Raw genomic sequence first — 21,852 nt, forward strand, 5'->3', positions numbered from 1 at the left:
ATCTAGACTGCATATAAGTGCCAGGCTATTATACAAGTCTATACAAAAAGGACGAGCATACTCGACCTTGGTATTTAAAGGGTTAATACAACATACATCAAAACGGTATATCATCTCCAAAATCTATGTACTGAAGCACTCATCTATTTACCCAGCTATTGAAAAAGATTTAATCTTGTTACATTGGCATCCAAGCAGCCTTAAACAATTGTTTTATCAAAGGTTTGGAAGGTGGTAAACATTTTGAGCAAAGCAACATTGTTTGTTCTCCCTTCAATGCAATATCCTTGATGATGACCGAACACTCAGTGCCTCTACACTGATGTTAGAATCATCCTCGCGGGTGATTTCATCCTCGCAAACAGTACCAATGCAAAGTCTTGAACTTGCCTCTATCTACTGTAAGTACGGCTCCCTAGTCACCCACCACAACCATCTTGAGCACAATCGTGGCAACTATATTCACCTAGCCTTCCTCTCCTCATCAGTGCACTGCCTCTCTGTTGGTCCACACTGTCCTCCACCTTCTGTGACTCCCTGGCACAAAACAAACATTCTAACCAGACTCTTGTACTGAGATCTTGCTGCCTACTTCTCTTTACTAGATTTGCTGAGCAAGCCATGGTGCTCTTGGCTATCCTTTTGATCACCACTCTCTTCCGAACCTTTTTAAAAGCTTTAAGTCGAAGTCTTAGTCTTAGGTCAACTCTCTCATCTGCCGGATGAGAACAATCATGCTGCGCGATCTGTGATGCTTGCGGTGGTACAGCTGTCATACAGTCCTTGCCTCCTACAAAAAATCCCTTTGATGAGCCCATGTCAGTCGAGAGAGCGCAAATTCTTGGATTTGATCATCTACTCATCCCTGCAAATATTTATCAGTCTCCATCTCTGTCTTAGTCTCCCCATCATTCTCACTCTATGTCCTTTAGTCTCATTATCATTCACATTCTTAAGTCTCCGAGTCAGACTATCTCTATCGGTCTCCCTCTAACTCTAGGTCAATCTCTCACTCTTACTGTCTAGGTATATCTCTCTGATTGTCAGTGTGTCTGTCTTTCGCTCAGTCTCTCTGAGTCTGTCTCAATCAATCTGTCTCAATCCGTCTCTCAGTCTATGTCTCTGTGTCTCGGTCTCTCTGTCTCTCTCTGCCTCTGTGTGTGTGCCTGTCAGTCTCGTCTGTCAGTCACTCTCACGCTCCATCAGTGTCTCGCTCCGTCAGTGTCTCGCTCGCTCCCTCAGTGTCTCGCTCGCTCCCTCAGTGTCTCGCTCGCTCCCTCAGTGTCTCGCTCGCTCTAGGTTAGTCTCTCACTATCGGTCAGTCTCTCAGTCAATCTCTCTTGCTCTCAGTCAGTCTATCAGTCTCACTCTGTCAGCCTCTCTCTCTTTCTAGCTCTCTTTCTCTAACTCTCTGTCAATCTTTCTCTCCCTGACATCCATGTCTGTACCCGTTTTTTTATTCTACTGTAACTTACTACAATGTATTCTTCTATGGGTGAGATGTGCTAAAGTATTAGTGACACTAGAAGCAATGGTAAAACGTTCACTGAAGATCACACAAGCATGTGAAGTAGCTAACCCTTGCTTGTGTGCAGATTTACACACTGCCCCCTTGCAGTGCATTGTTTTCTGTGTTCTTTGTTTTTGAGAGTCTATTTTCTATCTGTTTCTTTCTGTTATTTGTTCTTTTAGGAGAAGTGGTGGGGATGCGACTAGTTTCAGTGGAGTTCATGGCATGTGGTCTTGTGTGTTTTCAGTTTGGGAGTAGATAGAGTTTAGAATGGTGTGAGGTTTGACAGGATTTATGTTGGTGAGAGTGGTGTGGTTGCTCTTATGGTAGAGCGAGCTTGTGCTTAAGGGTGGCAGCCTTAGTGTTTGGGGGTGGAAGTCCCAAACAAAACAAGTAAATTGTTGTCTTGTGGGTTGAGAATGTATAAGGGATTTTCGTGGACTTAGCCCCCATAAGGGTGGGGAAGTCTGGACTTCTGACTGTACCCACACATGCTTGCATCCCTTTACTAAGAGAAGAGTCAAGCCGGTGCTTTTTTTTTCCTTTTTTTTTTTAAAAAAAAAATGTCCCCTGTAAACCGTCCCTTCTGCCTGGGAGCCTGCACATTTTCTTTTTCAAATTAATTGCAAGACATCTCCGCACAACGAGTGTACAAACTGATGCAAACATAATACTGGCTAGCGTGTCATTTGAATAATCAGTGAGGTATCACAATACAATGTCACATATACACCATAACAGTTTGAAAGCAATGGTATAGCTACTTCGAGAAGAAAAGTTACAGAGAACCAATGCAGTTCTACAGTCACAATACATTATGATATGATATGGCATTTATAACGCGCCTATACACAAGTGTTTCAAGGCGCGACGAGGCAAGGAACGGGGAACAGAGGGAAGAAAGACAACGATCCTACTATAACAGGTGTCATATAGATGTCGCAGGTGCATGGGAAGGGGGACGTGGGAAAGTGTGGGGAAAGGGGGAGGGACAGTGACAGTGCAAGTACATGGGATAACAGAATAAATAACAATAAGTAAGGTACGGCCAGCAGGTGGCAAGTGCAAGGTTAAGTGCAGATCTCAGGTGCTGATAGTGGGAAAGAACCCAAGTGCATGGGTTGCCAGGAAGGGCAGTGCAGGTATGCGACTGGCGGGGGAGGTGACAGGGCCAGAGAACAGGGGGTGGCAAGGTAGCCAGGGCAGTATCAGTTACAGCCAGGAGTCAGGTCAGGGGAAGGCAAGAGAAAAAGCAGAAGCAAAGAGAAAGGTTTTGAGGTGCTTCCGGAACCGGAGATGGTTCTCCTCAAGTTTCAGGGAGGCAGGGTGGCTGTTCCAGAGGGAGGCCCCAGCCGAAGAAAGATCTACCCCCAAGCGACTGACCCTGAAGGAGTTGGAGGTGGATGAACGAAGAGCTTGAGAAGGAAGATATTTAGGAAAGGGGAGCTGAAGGTATTGAGCCCCCTGGCCCCAAACGGCCTTGTGGACAATACAGAGTGTTTTGAACTGGGGACACTCGGACATACGGAGGACTTCTTTGTATCAGGAGGGATTCATCCCTGTGAACTTCAGCACCTTTATGCATTATGCAGTGACTTATGAGCTATCTATATAGCCTGGATTCGATAAAGGCAGCTCTGCCGAAACACGTGTCATCCACAAAGGCTCTAACATCACAAAAATAAACAGGAATTGATTAATCATCACTACTTGCCATTCCATTATTTTTCGGCGCACTATCAAGGGATAGCTCAACACAACCATTATGTTTTGAACTTAATCCTTGAAGCCACTGGGAGCCATTGGAGAGATTTCAGACCTGGAGAGATACGATCCCTGGGATTGAGGCCAAGGACAAGTCTCCCAGTCCTATTCTGGATGAGTTGCAGAGAGAAGAAGAAGGCAGGTTTAGAAAGCGGCTGTTGCAATAGTCCAGCCTAGAGAGAACCAGAGCTCTGGAGACAGTGAGCTTCTGGGAGAAGGAGAGGAAAGGAAGAATACCTCTGAGGAGGTGCAACTGTTAGTGTGACTTCTTAGAGACGTCAGAGATGTGAGGAGAGAAGAAGAGTGTGGAGTCGAAGATGACCCCGAGGTTATTTGCCTCACAGGTGGGAGCAGAAGGGCCAAAAGAGGCCAGCCAGAGAGTGACAGGAAAGGAGGGAGTAGGTGTGCCGATGAGGAGAATTTCTGTTTTATTGGCATTAAGGCAGAGATCACTGGTGGCACACCACTCCTGGATGGCAGACAGACAATCAGAGATGAGAGAGGGAGAAGAGGTGGCTAAGGGTACCCTGAAAAGGAGCCGTTTACGTTTGCAAGCAAGTGCAACTAAACAAAACTTATACCATTCTTTATCGAGACAGGAGGCTTCATATTATGCATGCATTAACTTATTAACTGTCAAAACAGAAGCAAAGAAATTAAAACATGCTTTTAAACATTAAAGCTTTTTTTAAAACACGCACAACAAATTTAACATCCTGAGTAAGGATTGATTCCATCATGGCAGCCACAACCCTCTCCACCAATGGGGGTCCAAGCTACACTATAAGGTTTTAAGCATGTAGTCCATTGTCCTCTTCTTTGCTGCTCGTCACAGCTGATGCGTTCCTTTTCTCTGTTCTGACCTAAGTGTTAGGTTATAATGTATACTGTATCCTTCTCAATGGGTATTCGTGTGCTGAATCTCCTTTGTTACTACTGGAAATACTCTTTCTGCAGCATGCTGAGAATTCACTCGGGAGCGCTCTGTTTATACTTAGTGCAAACACCTGCGTGGTTGGGGCTCGCACTCCTCTTTCTCCCTCTCGCCGCTGAAGCGTACCTGCTGGGCAGTTCCCAGCAGTGTCTCATTGTGCTCCAGGCACCATCCCTCCTGAGGGGTTTTAAGGGGTTTTCTTCTACACGCTTGCAGCCTGTGCGTTCCGGCGCGGCCCAGAGGGACTAGTATAAGGAATCTCATACTTGTCAGCATATGTGTGTTCCGGGTGCTGCATGGGAGAAATATTTAACAATGCTTCAGCGTTTTAGAGTATTCCGGACACAGTCCCCAGTGTTTTCATGTTGTAGAGGCTACAATTGGCAGCTTTAAAAGGAAGTGCTTGCTAAGTAAGTATTAACAGCACGGTCCATGAGAGAGAGCAGGTGTGCTCATCATTAATGACCCATTCCTCAGTGCCTCGGGCCTGCTCGGCCTATTGCCCTGTCTGCTGAAGCTTGGCTTTGGCCTGCTGAGGCAGGTGAAACCTCTGCTCGAGGGTTTCTTTGGAATCAAAGTTTGGGCCTTTTTGTTTTCCATTTCATAATTTCCCTGGGGTGGTGAGAGAATGATGTCAGCTCCTGGAGGTTCTGGGGGCCTGGCTGCAGTCACTATTGTAGTGGTGGAGGATGGTAGTTCCTCTGAGGGTATTCCTAGCAGGCAAGTTCAGGTGAGGCCAGGGCCACAGGAAGTGAGTAGAGAGGTATGTAGGGTCGGCCAGGAGTCCGGAGATGGGGCATTATGGGATCTTAACTCTGTGTTGGCTTCTGCCTTCGACTGGTGTATTGCAGGTATTACTGTTAATCGTGTGGGCAACCCCCCTGCTCCAGAAGGTCTTTCAGGGGCTAGAGTTCCTCCTCAGGGGAAGTGTGTGGCCAAATCCCAGCACTTAGATAAAGGGGCCACTACAGAGGGGCCTAATGATGTTATGGGTTCCCGGTCCCAGAAAAGGTGCATAGCTGGACATCCTCAGAAGAGTCCAGCCCCAAAAGAAAGATAGTTAAGAAAACAGAGGTTAAGAAGGAGCAAAGGGTGCTCAAAGCCATAATGGGAGAACCCTTTTTTGACCCTGGCAATATTCAGCATCCATGCTCTGCGGAATGGAGGCCATCCAAGTCAGTAGGTTCAATTATGAGTCGAAGGCGGAGTGTATGCGTCCCAGTATCCCTGATAAGATGGCTGCAACTCTGTAGAGAGACCAGTACATGGTGGTGTGGGATATATTTACCCACTCAGCAGTACTCCCATCCATAACCAGGTTGCATTTCAACAGAAACAGCAAAATAGCTGCACTGGCTCCTTTCAACTCCACTGCCTCACACCAAAAAATGTGTTTTGCAGCAACAAAAAGATGGCCACACCATCATGCCATATTGGGCAGAATGGAACAAGGGGGAACACTGAAAAAGCCTGCCAGTGTGTTCCTACATGTACAAAAGCAGGGGAGTGAAAAAGCAGCGCTGCTTTGCTGCAAGCCCAAAGTTCCCATTGACAAAGGGAAATATTTACATTTAAAAATGATGTCGCTCTGATGCTCTTTTTCCTCTGTCCCTCATCATCATACTTTTATTAATGAGACCTTGCCATGCCCCTCCAATTTCACATTGTGCTCTAGCAGACAAGAGCAGTATCCCTGAATGACAGGCTGTTGTTCAGTTCTGAAGGAATCAAAAGAAGCTTTACTTCAGCTACACAGGAAACGCTTTACTTTTGGGCTACAAAATAGCAAAGATCAATGCGTCAAAAAGGCCCTGGCTCTCTGGGCCTATGTCAATTGCAGTGCATCTGTGTTCAAACAAATTGCTGCATACGAGAAACTAACTATGGCTACAAAACAATGTGGAAATGCAGAGGGAATAGACAAACCGAATTTGCAAGAAAAATGGCAGCAGTTATCCCATGTTTAAATGTACGTGCAAAAAAGGAAAAATACTTGTTTAAAAGTGTATGTTGGATAAGGCACTGCCATTATCTAGTAATGTGAAGGGGCTTGTGCTGTGAAATATATATGAAAGATCTTATTGAACAGGCTTTATTCTGATTTATAACAAAAATAAATAAAATAAGGAATTACACTGCTTTGGCTGCAGAGAGGATGTCAGCACCCAACAGGTTTCTACTTGGGGGGGCGGTACCAGCAACAGAAGGCCCCCACAGTAGATGCTAGAACACACAATAACTAATTTCTACCTTGGCTGAGCCCTCTTACAATGGAAGTTCTGGGACACTAACCTGTGAAGTGGAAGGGGCCATAAAACCTTCAATCAAACTGGGATAACCCCATCCCCACACTGAGCTGAAGAGAAAAAAATGGTTCAGTGAAGGACAAAGGCCAGCCCATTTGTTTCAAAAGACTATTTTATTAAGAAACTCTGAAGACGGTTATTTTTGCAACAGAAATTCACAGGAATGTAAAAAGTTAAACAGTTTTAATGTAATGCTGTCGGGGTTAATTTAAGATGGCGTAGCCTTCATTGCCACCTTGGGAACCAAAATGGCAAAGGATTGGGTATTCCAAGGAAATTGTACATAATGCAAATGTGAAAATCAATACCGACATGCCCAATGATAATCCATACACCTGTTAAAGTTATAGAATTTAAGGCAGAATATTTCACACTAAAAATTAACAAAAATTATTAGAAGGGCGAAACTATGTCATACAGACTGCAGAGTTGGACTGGCATGTGCTGCATAAAATATGTAACCTGCTTATATAATTAGTAATGATGCCACAATTGTAGAAATGTGCCATTTATGTCAAAAATAGATTTTAGCTAAAGTAACTGTGGGAGGCTCTGGACATTGTAAAATTCACATCATAAATCTGACATCATGCTCTTGAAACCCAACCAGCGGATAGGAAGGCGATAACCATCACCCCTGACCAATTCTGTTTAGAGGCGTACTTAGCAAAGCCTGCCCTATAGTATAATTCTATGATGTCACTATGATCTATAAAAAGGGTGATTGACAGAACTCTAGACATACACTCTTTCCTGAATTTCCTGCGCCTGCATTGCTGATCTTCTACATTCATCCTGCTTGATTCCAGGTCCCACTGCAAAGCCACAGCATAGCTGAGTCCAGATTCCACGGCAAGGCCAAAGCTTTGCTGATCCTATCCCAGCAAGGCCTCAATCTAGAAACCCCACCAAAGATCCCAAAAAAACCAAAGGGACAAGCGGTGGTATTCTTTGGGAAGCATCCTGAAACCAGACCGGCTTTGTGCCCACTAACTGCATGCCCGTTGCAACTCTGCCAGCGAGCTACGCTGATTATCCAGTGACCAGACAGACTCAGCTGTTCTTCTGCTAGGAGAGTCTGCCGCTACCTGGTGACCCGAGCCCTGGAGTCCAGAACCCGGTTGACTGTGCCCAATCCCAAATTTAAGAGCGGACTGCGAGTATCCCACATCCCATAACACCTAGTCTACACAATCTTGACTTTTGTCTTTGTTCCACTCTCTAAGCAACCCTATCCATACCCTGATAACTTGTCTAGACTGTTCTAATTCTCTGTGCACCCTGTTGTCTAGTGTTAGCACCATCTCATCTAATAACTCCTTAGTCATATTTGGAATAATTGAAAGTAAATCGCACATAGATCTCAACACGGCAGGAAAAGGTTGACGTTGCGAAATCAATCTTTGAACGTAACGTGGCTTTCTTTAACAATATCGGCTAGATAATCTAGTTTAATTAAAATTTGCCTTTCATTTTTAAAACCGATTCTCTCTTTCTAACTGCTCTATTTTCCTAAAAACGAGCCTCATTCTACCTTCCAAATTTCTCTCAATTCTTCATCTATAGCCCTCCTTTCACTTCTATATTGTCCCTATGCTGTGCATCTATCCCACTCACACGTTTTTTAACATTTAAAGCTTAAAAAAGTGTAAATGCAACTTTTTCCACATATGAATTCGGCTGCATTGGGTTTTCAAGTTTAACTTGCTTTGTGAACTGTATGCTTTTGTGATACCCTGCCTGAAGGTTACTAGTGATATAACATACCTGATACTGTGAGAAAACATATGCATATCATTATTTAAAAACGCACATATAATTAATTATTCATCAAAATCCGAGTGTCATTTTAGGCCTTTGCAAAAGCCTCTTATTTTGTGAGGGAAGGTCGGATTTTGATTCTGTTAGCTGCCTCTTTCTATCCACTTGTCGCTTGAGGGAATATTGCCGGGGGAAACCTTAACTTGGGTGCTATCTACCCTAATTCAAAAAGTGTTCCTATTCAATTGTGCTTTGGATATGTTCTACTAGGAGGTTAACCAAGTGCATTGCTTTCATTTCCATTGTCGTTATCACCCCATTGGTGATTGCTGCCTGTGAATGTCCTGTGAAGAGGCGTGCGGTGCACCTCGACGACGATAGTTGCCGCAGAGAGTCAATGAAGAACATTGGCCCAACAAGGGCGTCGGGTTGTCGGCGTCTGGCATCGGCGAACGGGATGTGACCACGGCTGGCTTCGGTAGCTTCGTCGGATTCTCCTCGGTCATCGGCAGCCTTGACTTTCCCCAGCAGGATGAAAGCGGTCGACGGTAATGAACAAGGGAGTCCTTGGATCAAATGTTCTTGGGCAAAGGGAGCACTGCGGCTCCGGTCAGCTACATTGGACGGCTGTCCGGTGCTTCTCTTCGTTCTCCTTGGTGGTCCCAGTCTCTGGTCAGCAGCCTTTCGCAGGTCTGTCTACCAAGGAGCTTTGGCAAAGATCAGCTGGTGCATGATGGTCACTTGTAGCTCGGGAAGAGGTCTCCTAGCCAGGTCCTCTCTTGGATCAGTTCTTGAAGGCATAGCAGCTTTCATATTACAATGAAGGGAACAGCGGTTCACCTTCTTCTTCCGGCTCGGCTTCGAGAGTAAGCATCAAGTATCAACTTCAGCTTCTGAACGATTTCTAACAGTGAGAAGCCCCCAGATATACTGCTGATCTCCCATTCACTCTGCTGGGTCACACTCAGGCAACCAATCACTCAGGAGGGCATTCAGGCAGTCAGGCGCACAGTGCATTCAGGCCATTCATATCCATCCAGACACTCACAACACAGAATGTGGATTCGGACAACTACCGCGCCATTCAACACTGCATCCATACCAGTTTCGGGAAGGGCTGTCTCAGTCATTGTGTCAAACACCAGATACTAGACACCCATAACATGAAATGCGTATTAGTCACACACTCCATACACCCAGGTCCCACCCCACGGGTGTACCAACAACATACAGTCATTGGGAAGGCTCCAGCCAGTCTGGCCTGGACTTCCCCACAACACCATATATGGAACTTCCACCCACCAGCCAGTCAGAGGGAAGGGACAGAGTAAGGGCTTCCCGGGACTTCGGGAAACAGGGTAACAGATGATGGAAAACAAGAGGCCACGGGGGCCATCTTGTCTCCATCAGGAATCCACCAATTCCAATTGCAGGGCCTCGGCATCCCAAAATGGAGGACACTCAGGGTACCCGTCAATTCAGCACAGAGCTGCCACCAACCCATACCCTGCTCTGTGGGCCACACACAGGTGCCCAAAAACATAGACTAGGAGTAGAGGGTCATAAGGGTATGCCAAGGGTCTGTTCACCAAACCAAATACAGGAAGAGCTGCACTGCCAGGAGTCCCACATGAACTCCTGTGCGGAAAACAAGACAGAACACATGATAAAAAGCAATAAAGGACAAGGATTTGGAGGCCCTGTCGCTGCGATGCATTTCCAGCATCACACCTGGGTCCTCTCTTGCAGATCTTTAACATGCTAGAGGAAAGTGTTGCTTTGGCGACCCCTGAGGATGTGCCAATTCTCAGAGGCTGTAACGTTCACCCGATTCCCACGGAGGCGCAGGTCGTGGCATGAAGGTGTCTGACTCGAAAGGTGATGTGCAGGACTCGATGGGCTTCTGGGGTCGAACCTCTTTGCACTGTGTGACGAACTTGTAGGGTAAGGTTTCTGCAGGTGAAAGAATATAGGGGTTAATGGTCTGGGTTGTTTAATGTCTCTCTTCCTCTCTCTCCCAAGCTTCTCCGTAGAGCCCCCAGGTCAACGTGCTCACCTTAGATAGGTGAATGCTGGACTCTCCATCTGCGTCTGATGCAGGGCGCTGTAGCCAGTTCCTTCACTGGTGAAACATAGGCCTCTTGGACTCAGAGGACCGTTACCGTCGTTAATCGCACGAGCGGTGAGTTTCCAGACACCTTTTTAGTCTTTATAGTCTTTAGAGTCTTTAGGTGCAAGGCACGTTAACATTGAACAGGACTTCGTATGATGCTTTTCTCCCCTTATGCTTGCAGGACTCTTGAGGACGATGAAATATAGCGCCTGGACATGCGTGAGTAAATGCAAGCGCTCTAGCTGTTTTTTTCCCTTGCAGCGTAGTTCGTGCTAAAGATGCACCGGAGTATTTGCAGGCGTTCTATTGTGAAGAGCGCGATGGGCGTAAGCAAATACCTGTCTAATGTCTCTTCTTTTGTCTTTCAGAAGTTTGTTTGCAGTGCCGGAGTCCGTGGAATGCCCGTAAGTAAATACAATGCTTTTATCTCCGCAGGCGACAATGCAGCGTGAAGAATTCCAGAGTTCACGGAGTGCCGGTAAGTATTGACAATGCTTTTGTCTTCACAGGCGAAAGTGCAGCGTGCCGAAATGACCGCAGCCGATGGATCAGGTGAGTAAGCACTGCGAGTTAAGACTGCCTTGCTAACCTGCTGTTTCTGGTCTCTGCAGGTGCTGCTGTCGACTGGATACAGGAATGGTGAGTATGATTCTTGCAGAGTCAGGATCGAAAGAAGAAAGGCTGGAACAGACTCGGTGAGCGTTCTGCTGCAGATGCAGAATAACGCGAAGCACGTTTCGTCTATCGGGTGTGGTTTAAATAGCCTTGGAGTGATGAGGCGTCTTCCTCCACGGCCCCGCCTAGGTAAAAAAAGAGTTCCAGTTCCAGAAGCTTTCCCCATGCTGAATCCAGGGAATGGAGCTGCCCCACCCAGGTAAGAAAGTAGTTCCTGTTCACAGAGGACTTCTAAGTGGCTGGTAAGTAAGCAGCATGGTCTGCTGCAGGTAAGTCCACCCAAACATCTGCACACATATTATGAGCCCGGCGCTTCCAGTGCCGGGACCGATGATTCCGATGAGCCTGGTGCCACCGGCGCCAGGACAAGGTCCAAAAGGTCCCCGTGGGGACCGGCTGGTGCCTAGGATTAGGGTTAGGGGCCTGCTTCCAAGGACGTTGGGCTGGTCCTGGCTCCTTGGAAGCAGTGATCATGACAGTACCCCCCCTCAAGGCCCCTCCTAAGCGTGTCTTCTCCGGGGGTTTTGGCTTGTCGGGGTGATTCAGATGGAATCTCTTGACCAGACGAGGTGCATGGACATATTCTGAGGGTTCCCAAGACCTTTCCTGGGGACCGTATCCTTTCCAATCAACCAGATAGTATAATTTAGATTTGGAGATTTTGGAGTCTAGGATGTTCTTTACTTCGAATTAGAGTTCTCCATCTACCAAAACGGGTTCTGGGAGTTCAGTCAATCGAGTTTCTGGTTGTACTGGTTTTAATAAGGAGACATGGAATACTGGATGTATTTTCATATGCGTAGGTAATTCCAATTTGACCGCCACCGAATTAACTATGGTAGAGATGGTGTAGGGTCCAAGGTATCTCGGGTTGAAGGTGCGGGATCCTTTTAGAGGCAGGTGCTTAGTGGATAACCAGACCTGGTCTCCTACTGCGTAGTGAGGGGCCTCTTTACGGTGTCGATCTGCTCCCTTTTTGACTTGAGTTTTAGTTCTTTGCAGATGGGCAGTGGCTTCCTTAAAAGCACGGGTAATCTCAGAGTGTAAATGATCCACAGCTGGTGTTTCTAATTCTTGGGGAGGATCCAAATTAGAGGATCTAGGATGATGTCCGTATAATAGGAAGAAGGGAGTCTTCCCGGTTCCAGAATGAGTCGAATTGTTGTAAGCGTATTCAGCTACCAACAGAATATCCTTCCAAGGGTTTTCAGTTTGTTGGAGCATGCAACGCAGATATTGCTCTAGAGTCTGATTTGTCCTCTCGGTTTGTCCGTCAGTTTGGGGATGGTGACTGGTTGAAAGTCTTACATCAATTTGAGCTAGACGACAGCAACTTCGCCAAAAGTGGGAGATGAATTGACTTCCCCTATCGGAGATTAAAACCGAGGGAAAACCGTGTAACCGAATGATGTTTTCTAAGAATTCTCGGGCCAATACCGAAGCCGAAGGTAGGCCCTTCAGGGGAATGAAATGAGCCATCTTGGAGAATAGATCCACGACTACTAAAATGGTATTATACCCTGAGCATGGAGGTAAATCCGTGATGAAATCCATGGACAGGGTATGCCATGGACAGGGAGGAATATCCAGAGGGTGTAACAGGCCAGCTGGTTTCTCCTTCTGACTTTTATTCTGGGCACACACACCGCAGGAGATTACAAAGTCTCTAATATCCTTCTTCCATGATGGCCACCAGAAATGTCTTTTGATCTTTTCCATGGTTTTGGTAATGCCAGGGTGACCCTCCATCAGAGAGTCGTGATAACCGGAGATTACTTGTTTTTGTATTTTCTCACAGGGCAAGTACAATCGTCCTTGGAAATATGGTAGGTCTTGATCCACTGAGAATTCTTTTCCCTTTAATTGCCAGTCCTGCAAATCGGCCGGAGTTAGGAGTGACTTGACTGCAGTCTTGATGTCTTCAAAGGATTGAGTGCTGACTAACCCCAAAATCCTTTGTTCTGGGATTATGGGTATTGGTTCTGGATTGGTCAAATATTCATCTACTCCCATCCGAGAGAGGGCATCTGCTTTTCCGTTTTTACTGCCGGGTCGATAAGTAATTATAAAGTCAAACTCAGCCAGAAACAGAGCCCAGCGAAGCTGTCTGGAAGACTGAGCTTTGGCCGTCTTCAGATATTGTAGATTGCGGTGATCAGTCATTACGGTGACTGTGTGTCTGGCTCCCAAAAGATAATGTCGCCAGGCTTTAAAGGCCGATCTGATAGCTAAAAGTTCCTTGTCTGTAATGGAATAGTTGATCTCAGGAGCCGAGAATTTGCGGGACCAAAAGGCTACAGGATGTAATTGGTGTGTGACCGGATCTCTTTGTGATAAAACTGCCCCCATAGCAAGACTAGAAGCATCCGTTTCCACGATGTAGGGGAGTTCTGGGCGAGGATGTTTCAGAACAGGTGCAGAAATTAATTTTGCTTTTAAATCCTGAAAAGCTTGTTCTGCTTCAGTAGACCATTCAAAACATTTGTTTTTTTTAACAGAGCGGTGATGGGCTGGACTATCCGGGAGAATTCAGGAATGAATCTGCGGTAAAAGTTAGCGAAGCCTAACATGCTTTCAACTCCTTTTACCGAGGTTGGTGATGGCCACTTGATGATTGCATCAACCTTCTTCGAATCCATATGAACCCCATTAGGTGAAAATATGAATCCCAGGAACTCTTCTGTTACGTTGAAAACGCATTTTTCAAGCTTGGCAAAAAGGTTATGTTGACGCAGTCTCTCGAGAACCTTTTTAACGTGTCTCTGATGTTCCTCTTCAGATGATGAATAGACAAGGATGTCATCAATGTAGACAACAACACACACATCTATGAGTTCTCTAAGGACATCGTTCATAAAATACTGGAAAGCGGCAGGAGCGTTACAAAGTCCAAAGGGCATCACTTGATATTCGAATAGCCCATACTTGGTGCGGAAGGCCGTCTTCCATTCATCGCCTTCTTTTATTCGTACCAAGTGGTAGGCTCCTCTGAGATCCAACTTTGTATATATACATGCTTCTTTGACTTGGTCCAGGAGTTCAGGGATCAAAGGTAACGGGTATCTGTTTTTAACGGTGATTTGATTCAGGGCGCAGTAATCTATACAAGTTCTAAGGTCTCCTTCCTTTTTCGGAACGAAGAACAAAGCCGAAGAAGCTGGAGACTTAGAAGGACGGATAAACCCGTTAGCTAGGTATTGGTCCAGGTATTGTCTGAGGTGAAGATTCTATGGCTCGGTGAGGGCATAAATCCTACTGCAAGGAGGAGTTGTTCCGGGTATCAAGTCTATTTGACAGTCGTAAGACCTATGAGGAGGCAGGGTGTTAGCTTGATCCTCTCGAAAGACATCTTGGAATTCCTGGTAGTCGGGAGGTAATGTAGAAACCTCAGAAGAAATTGCTGCCACTGAAACTTTAGGCCAAGGATAACAAGTGGTAAAACATTCTGGAAACTGAACCGTCTTTGCTCGCCAGTCGATCTGAGGATTGTGTTTCTCTAACCAAGGGATTCCCAGAATGATCTGGAACTGAGGGGCCTTGATCACATCGAACACAATTTTCTCCCGGTGTCCATCTTGGCTCACTAGCGTCACTTCTTGGGTGGCGTGCGTTACTGGTCCGGAGGCTATCTCCGTGCCATCCACTGTAGTAATGACGTCCTTTACTGCCTTAGGGACAAGGGGTAGATTCATCCTTGATGCCATTTCACGGTCCACATAATTGCCGATTGCTCCGCTGTCGATGTAAGCTTCAATTGCATGCAAACGATCTGGACGTGCTGGACTAATGAGGACCATGGGCACCACAAAATGCGAGGTCACGGGACAGATCTTAACGCTCGGCAAGAGGACCTCTACACTTGCCGGGCTAGGTTGTTTCCCTGCTCAGAACTTGTGGCACTCGTGTCTGCGGCTCCTACAGCCTTCTTAGCTGGTTTCACTGGACAGTCTCGAAGTTCCCGCAATAGAGGCATAATTGCAGCTGTCTTCTTCTTTCCCGCTCCTTTTGGCTTAAAGGACCTTTCATCCCCCCTATTTGCATGGGTTCCACAGTGTCAGCTCCCTTAGTAGAAGTCTGTGGTTTAGAAAACACTCGGGTATCAAATTTAGAACGATCAGCCTTCCTGTTCTGTAATCTGTGGTCCAAATGGACGACTAAGTCAATATAGTCTGAACATTCTTGTGGAGGGTTCACAACTTGAGCTAACACATCCTTGAGCTCTCCACGCAGGCCTCTGTAGAAAAGCGTTATTCTCTTAACCTCGGGCCATTGAGTTTCCACTATGAGTCTGTTGAATGAGGCTATATAGGTCAAGAGGTCTTGATTACCCTGTCGTAATGAAAGAAGTTCATTGTCCAAGGCCTGCCCTTGTGCATGTCTTGCAAACAGTTTCTCCATACTGGACTGGAAGGCCTGGAAATCATGTAGAACCGGATCATCTTGGGTGCCTAAAGGGATCGATCAATCTGCGGCGCTGCCACTGAGATAAGAAAGCACGAAAGCCACTTTGGTCTGATCTGTTGGGAATGCAGCTGGTCGACATAAGAAATGTAAGCGGCACTGGTTGATGAACACTGCATATTTCTTTGGGTCACCAGAAAAACGTTCGGGCGGAGCCAAGGGCACATTACCAGGTAGATTGATTTGCACTGGATTTACAGATGGTGCAGAAGGATAGATTCCTCCTGGAGCGGGCAGAGGTGTCTGTCCTGCCTGCGTTTGAAGCAATTGCCTAGCGAGGTCCTCTGTTCGCTCTTTGGAAAGTATTAGTTCTCTTCTTAGAGAGCTTGTTTCCTGACGAGCTGCATGTACTTCTGCTCTTAATTCCCTGAGCAACTGGGCTACGTGATCAGTGTCTGAGGTTTCCATTGCGCCTGGGTAGGAGTTTTGCAGTGGGCTTCGCGTTCTGTAACGCTCACCTGATTCCCACGGAGGCGCAGGTCGTGGCAGGAAGGTGTCTGTGACTCGAAAGGTGATGTGCAGGACTCGATGGGCTTCTGGGGTCGAACCTCTTCGCACTGTGTGACAAACTCGTAGGGTGAGATTTCTGCAGGTGAAAGAATATAGGGGTTAATGGTCTGGGTTGTTTAATGTCTCTCTTCCTCTTTCTCCCAAGCTTCTCCGTAGAGCCCCCAGGTCAACGTGCTCACCTTAGATAGGTGAATGCTGGACTCTCCATCTGCGTCTGATGCAGGGCGCTGTAGCCAGTTCCTTCACTGGTGAAACATAGGCCTCTTGGACTCAGAGGACCGTTACCGTTGTTAATCGCACGAGCGGTGAGTTTCCAGACACCTTTTTAGTCTTTATAGTCTTTAGGTGCAAGACACGTTAACATTGAACAGGACTTCGTATGATGTTTTTCTCCCCTTATGCTTGCAGGACTCTTGAGGAAGATGAAATAAAGTGCCTGGAAATGCGTGAGTAAATGCAAGCGCTCTAGCTGTTTTTTCCCTTGCAGCGTAGTTCGTGCTGAAGAGGCACCGGAGTATTTGCAGGCGTTCTATTGTGAAGAGCGCGATGGGCGTAAGTAAATTCCTGTCTAATGTCTCTTCTTTTGTCTTTCAGAAGTTTGTTTGCAGCGCCGGAGTCCGCGGAATGCCCGTAAGTAAATACAATGCTTTTATCTCCGCAGGCGACGATGCAGCGTGAAGAATTCCAGAGTTCACGGAGTGCCGGTAAGTATTGACAATTCTTTTGTCTTCACAGGCGAAAGTGCAGCGTGCCGAAATGACCGCAGCCGATGGATCAGGTGAGTAAGCACTGCGAGTTAAGACTGCCTTGCTAACCTGCTGTTTCTTGTCTCTGCAGGTGCTGCTGTCGACTGGATACAGGAATGGTGAGTATGATTCTTGCAGAGTCAGGATCGAAAGAAGAAAGGCTGGAACAGACTCTGTGAGCGTTCTGCTGCAGATGCAGAATAACACGAAGCACGTTTCGTCTATCGGGTGTGGTTTAAATAGCCTTGGAGTGATGAGGCGTCTTCCTCCACGGCCTCGCCTAAGTAAAAAAAGAGTTCCAGTTCCAGAAGCTTTCCCCATGCTGAATCCAGGGAATGGAGCTGCCCCACCCAGGTAAGAAAGTAGTTCCTGTTCACAGAGGACTTCTAAGTGGCTGGTAAGTAAGCAGCATGGTCTGCTGCAGGTAAGTCCACCCAAACATCTGCACACATATTATGAGCCCGGCGCTTCCAGTGCCGGGACCGATGATTCTGATGAGCCTGGTGCCACCGGCGCCAGGACAAGGTCCAAAAGGTCCCCGTGGGGACTGGCTGGTGCCTAGGATTAGGGTTAGGGGCCTGCTTCCAAGGACATTGGGCTGGTCCTGGCTCCTTGGAAGCAGTGATCATGACAGAGGCTAGGCTTAAAGGTGTGTGGGCCTCCTAGGGGACACCAACACGGCCTTCTCTACTGAGTGCAGGAAGGGCTTGCTTATGCGTTTGGATTCTAAACTTGCTGATATGGCTCCCTCTGAAGCAGGTCTCCGAGCACAAGGGTTGTTGCTTGGGGAAAAATGTGTCAAAGCATTGTCCTCATTTGTACACATGTTTACAGCTCTGGATAAGGCACGGTCCAACGTCGAGAAGGCCTTTTCCCCAAATCTTTTTCCCAGTGCCGGAAGAGGTCCTCCGGTAGTCCCTTTCAGGGCTCTGCTCGACCAGAGCAGTTTGCAGTCAGAGGCATGCAGGCGGGATCGCTTGCCGCAAGAGGCAGTGCGGATGTCTTCTTCCCTCAGCGAGGAGCCCAATGGAGAGGCTGTACAGTCAGAGGGGAAGGTCGTGGCAGATCTGCAGCAGGTGAGATTTTTTCGTTTAAGTGTTTCTTCCCGGGGAGAACTGGGTTATATTGTTTTCTCCCCAGCTGGGCAGCTCTAACCTCAGACGCATGGTTTCTACAGACAGTGTCTGGGTTTCAGATATCATTTTACTACCTCCCTTTCAGGAGGTTCTTCCTTGTCTGCTGATTTTTAGTCAGGAAGAAAATACAGGATCTGGTGGACACGGAAGTTCAAGGTCTCATTTTCAAAGGACCTTTGGTTCCCGCCTTGTGTGTCATTATCCCTTCTTCAGTTCAATTGTTGTTGTGCCCAAGCCAGATGGGGGATTCAGACCCGTGATGAATCTCAAAGCCCTCAAATTTGTATGTGGTGTACCGACATTTCAAAATGGAGGGGATTCATCTCCTCAGAGACTATCCTTCCTGGGGATTGGATGGGTAAGCTAGATCTCAAAGACGCTTATCTAGTCATTCCGGTGTAGCCTCCTCATCAAGAGTATCTGCAGTTTCACTGGTAATGTGCCCCTCTCCCATTCGGGCTGGCATTGGCTCTGTGGTGCTTCACAAAGCTTCTATGTCTGGAGTTACCGTTCTGCAAGTGAGGGGAGTCATGATAATAATTCATCTGGGCAGCATGCTTCTGCTGGCTCAGCGGCAGGAAATGCTTCTGGTTCACCTCAAGCTAGCAACCGCTCTTCTACGGAACCTGGTGTTTGTCACCAACCTGGATAATTTGGCCCTTGTGCCTTCACAATAAATCCAGTTTCATGGATCCGTTTTCAATTCTCAGTTGTCTCAGCATCTTGATATGATATGGCATTTATAACGCGCCTATACACAAATGTTTCAAGGCGCGACGAGGTAAGGGAGCGGAACAGAGGGAAGACTGAGACACCGATCTTACTGGGCCAGGTGACATTGAGATTATGCAAGTGTAGGGGGAAACGGGAAAAGTGCGAGGGGAAAGTGAGCGGGGAAGTGCAGTACATATGATAAACAGTAATAAATAAAAACAATAAATAAGAACAATAAATAAGAAATGCAAGGGTAAGTGCAGACATCAGGTGTCGAGTGCTGGTAGGGGGCTGTAGGGATACAGAAACAGCCCCAGAGTGCAGGGGTTGCCAGGGGGGCAGTGCAGGCGCGCAACTGGCGGGGAGAGGACCTGGGCCCAAGTACAGAGGGTAGCCAGGTGACCAGTGCAGTTTCAGTTTCAGCCAGGAGTTCCTCAGGGGAGAGGAGGAGAGAAAGCAGAAGCAAAGAGGAAGGTCTTGAGGTGCTTCCAGAACCATAGATGGTTCTCCTCAATTTTCAGAGAGGCAGGGAAGCTGTTCCAGAGGGAGGCCCCAGCCGAAGAAAGAGATCTACCACCAACTTGTTGCTTGGAGAAGCGACTGACCCTCAGAGTTGGAGGTGGTCAGGGTCCCCCGCCCCCCAAGAGAATTCAGGGTATTCGCAGCCAGATCATGTCTGTGCTAAGGGTGGGATCTCTTTCTTTTCGGGCTCTGGCAAGGATAATAGGAATATTGTCAGCATCTATTCAGGCCATTGTCCCAGGTCTACTGCATTATCGCGCTCTTCAGAGGTTGAAGATAACTCATTTAATGAAAGGGGCTCAATAATCATACATTGTGAACCTCTTGCTGGAGGCCTCGCAAGAGCTCCAATGGTGGCTTAAGCACATCGAAGCCTGGAACGGGAGAGCTATTTTTGGTCTGTCTCCCAATGTGGTGTTGGAGTCAGATGCCAGTCTGTCAGGCTGGGGGGGCAAGATATCTGGAAATATTCACAGGCAGAAAGTGGTCTATTCAAGAGAGGTCTCCTCATATCAATTGTCTCAAGCTTCTGGCAGGGTGCTTTGCAGTGAAGAGTGAACTGTTGCATTTTTCTGAGAATGGACAATATCTCAGCAGTACGTTACATCAACAAGCTGGGAGGGACGCAATCCAAGGGGTTAGTGAATCTGGCTTGGGATTTGGGGCATTTCTGTCTGAACAGGGGAATAACACCGCAAGCAGAGTATCTCCCGGGTCTAGTGAACACAGTAGCGGATTGGAATTCCAGGTTTCTCCGGAATGGAAGCAACTGAAAGCTGAACGTAAAGGTTTTTCAACTCTTAGTAGAGGTTTGGGGCCCGGTCAACACCAATCTCTTTGCCTCTCACCTCGATTGTCAGTTGTCTCGGTTCTTCAGTTGGCGTCCAGATCAGGAGGCCAAGGCGGTAGAGGCGTTTCTACAACACTGGAGGTGCCTCAGGGGTTATGAATTTCCCCCCTTCTCGCTCATTCCTTGGGTTCTCCGGCAGGTTCGAAGACAGCGGCTGTCTCTGGTACTGATCACCCTGTTCTGGCCAGCCCAAGTGTTGTTCCTGACACTGTTAGAGCTGGCGGTAGATGTTCCCCCCATCTGCTTCCATCCTTCCCCCTTCTTCTCACAGACAGCGGGGTAGGTCTGCACAATCTCGCTCTGCAGGGTGAGCTACCTCTCATCGCTTGGAAGAATTCTGCGATTACTGGGCTTTCCGGAGACGCTTCCCAGGTTCTCAGGGACCCTTTTTCTAGATGCATTCAGGTTTCCTACCCTTCTGCATGGGTGCACTGGGTGGTCTGGTGCGTGGATAAGAGTATCAATCCCGTTTTTTCCACCCCAGTAGATGTGGTAAATGTTTTGGTAACATTGTTCAAGGAAGGGAAAGCACATAGGATGATTGTTCATTTCCGGTCAGCAATGTCGACTATCGCCTGTTTCAATCCTGGCGCGATAATGAAGCCTTGTCGCGTCAACAACTGTCTGCAAGCTAGCTATGTTATTATGTCTTATTTCCTTTAAACGAGTTTCTGATGTCAAGGCTTTGGATGTTGACCATAAGGTGTATTCTGCTGAAATCGTGACTTTGTCATGCGTAGAACCAAGAAATTCACCACCTTGGTTTCTTATCCTTCGTACTGGTAGTTAACTGTTTATAATGTTATGAAAGTATGACTTCCGTTTACCGTCTCTACCTCTCAGCTGCTTATTTCCATCAGGGAGGCCTTTAGGGCAGTTCCCTCTGCCACAATGGCACGCTGGGGGCATTGGAAAATGAAGGTGGTGGGGTGCATGTCTCTGCCTTCGGGGTACATTCTTCGAGGGGTGCTAAGTCAGTTTTCCTTGGGGTAGTTTGCAAGATGGCCTCAAAGCAGCCGATTGGGCCAGGGAGTCTACTTTCAAGACCTTTTATCACAAGCGATTCCCGCATGTTGCTAATGTGGTTTTCCAAGAGCTTTGAACTTGTATAATATGAAGCCTCTGGTCTCGACATGGAATAGCTAACCCCCTGCAATGACGTGAGCACAGGTTTAGATTCTATTAAGAGACAAATAGTCCAGTATTATCCCTCCCACCCTCACTCATGTGTTTGCTTTGTTGCAGCCTCGCTCTGGGAATGAAGCTCGGACAGGAGTTTCCAGAGTGTCTCCAAGGAGGTCCATGCAGGATGGACATCACTATCTGGATGGGTCTCAGTGCTTATTTGGTATGTTTTTATTGTTCTTCCCTTTGCCTCGCAGCTACAGAAGAGGACAAGGGACTACCTGCTTAAGACTTTATAGTGGAGCTCGGATCCCCATTGGTGGAGGGGGCGTGTCTGCCATGACATAATGGGATCCTTACTCGGAATGCTAAATTTGTTGTACATGTTTTTACAAAGCTTTAATGTTCAAAAGCATGTTTTATTTTCGTTGCTGCTGTTTCGAGAGTAAAGAAGTTAATGCATGCATAATACTTGCCTCTGTGTCCCTTAATAGAATCTAAACGCCTGCTCACATCAGTGTGGGGCATGGGGGGTTAGCCATTGTAGGGTAACTGCCAGTGATCAGACTGAGTAAATACAACCCGCTAGGGGGAAAAAAAAACTAGGTGAACCCATTTCCGACAAAGACAAGAGCTTTATTTTGTATACAAAAAGGAAACACGACAGGGTTATACAGATCCACTGCTGAGGAGCGCTCTGCTGTCTTTCATACAAACATGGAGTT

At 47.1% G+C, this 21,852-nt stretch overlaps 1 protein-coding gene across 1 annotated transcript in view; it reads right to left on the minus strand.

Moving 5' to 3' along the window:
- Positions 1-21,852, minus strand: part of LOC138546965 (sterol carrier protein 2-like) — a 757,362-nt gene that overhangs the window by 394,024 nt on the left and 341,486 nt on the right. The window lies entirely within an intron of this gene.

The sequence above is a fragment of the Ambystoma mexicanum genome, chromosome 1q (genome assembly GCF_040938575.1).
Source record: "Ambystoma mexicanum isolate Mex_15411 chromosome 1q, UKY_AmexF1_1, whole genome shotgun sequence".
NCBI classification, from domain to species: domain Eukaryota; kingdom Metazoa; phylum Chordata; class Amphibia; order Caudata; family Ambystomatidae; genus Ambystoma; species Ambystoma mexicanum.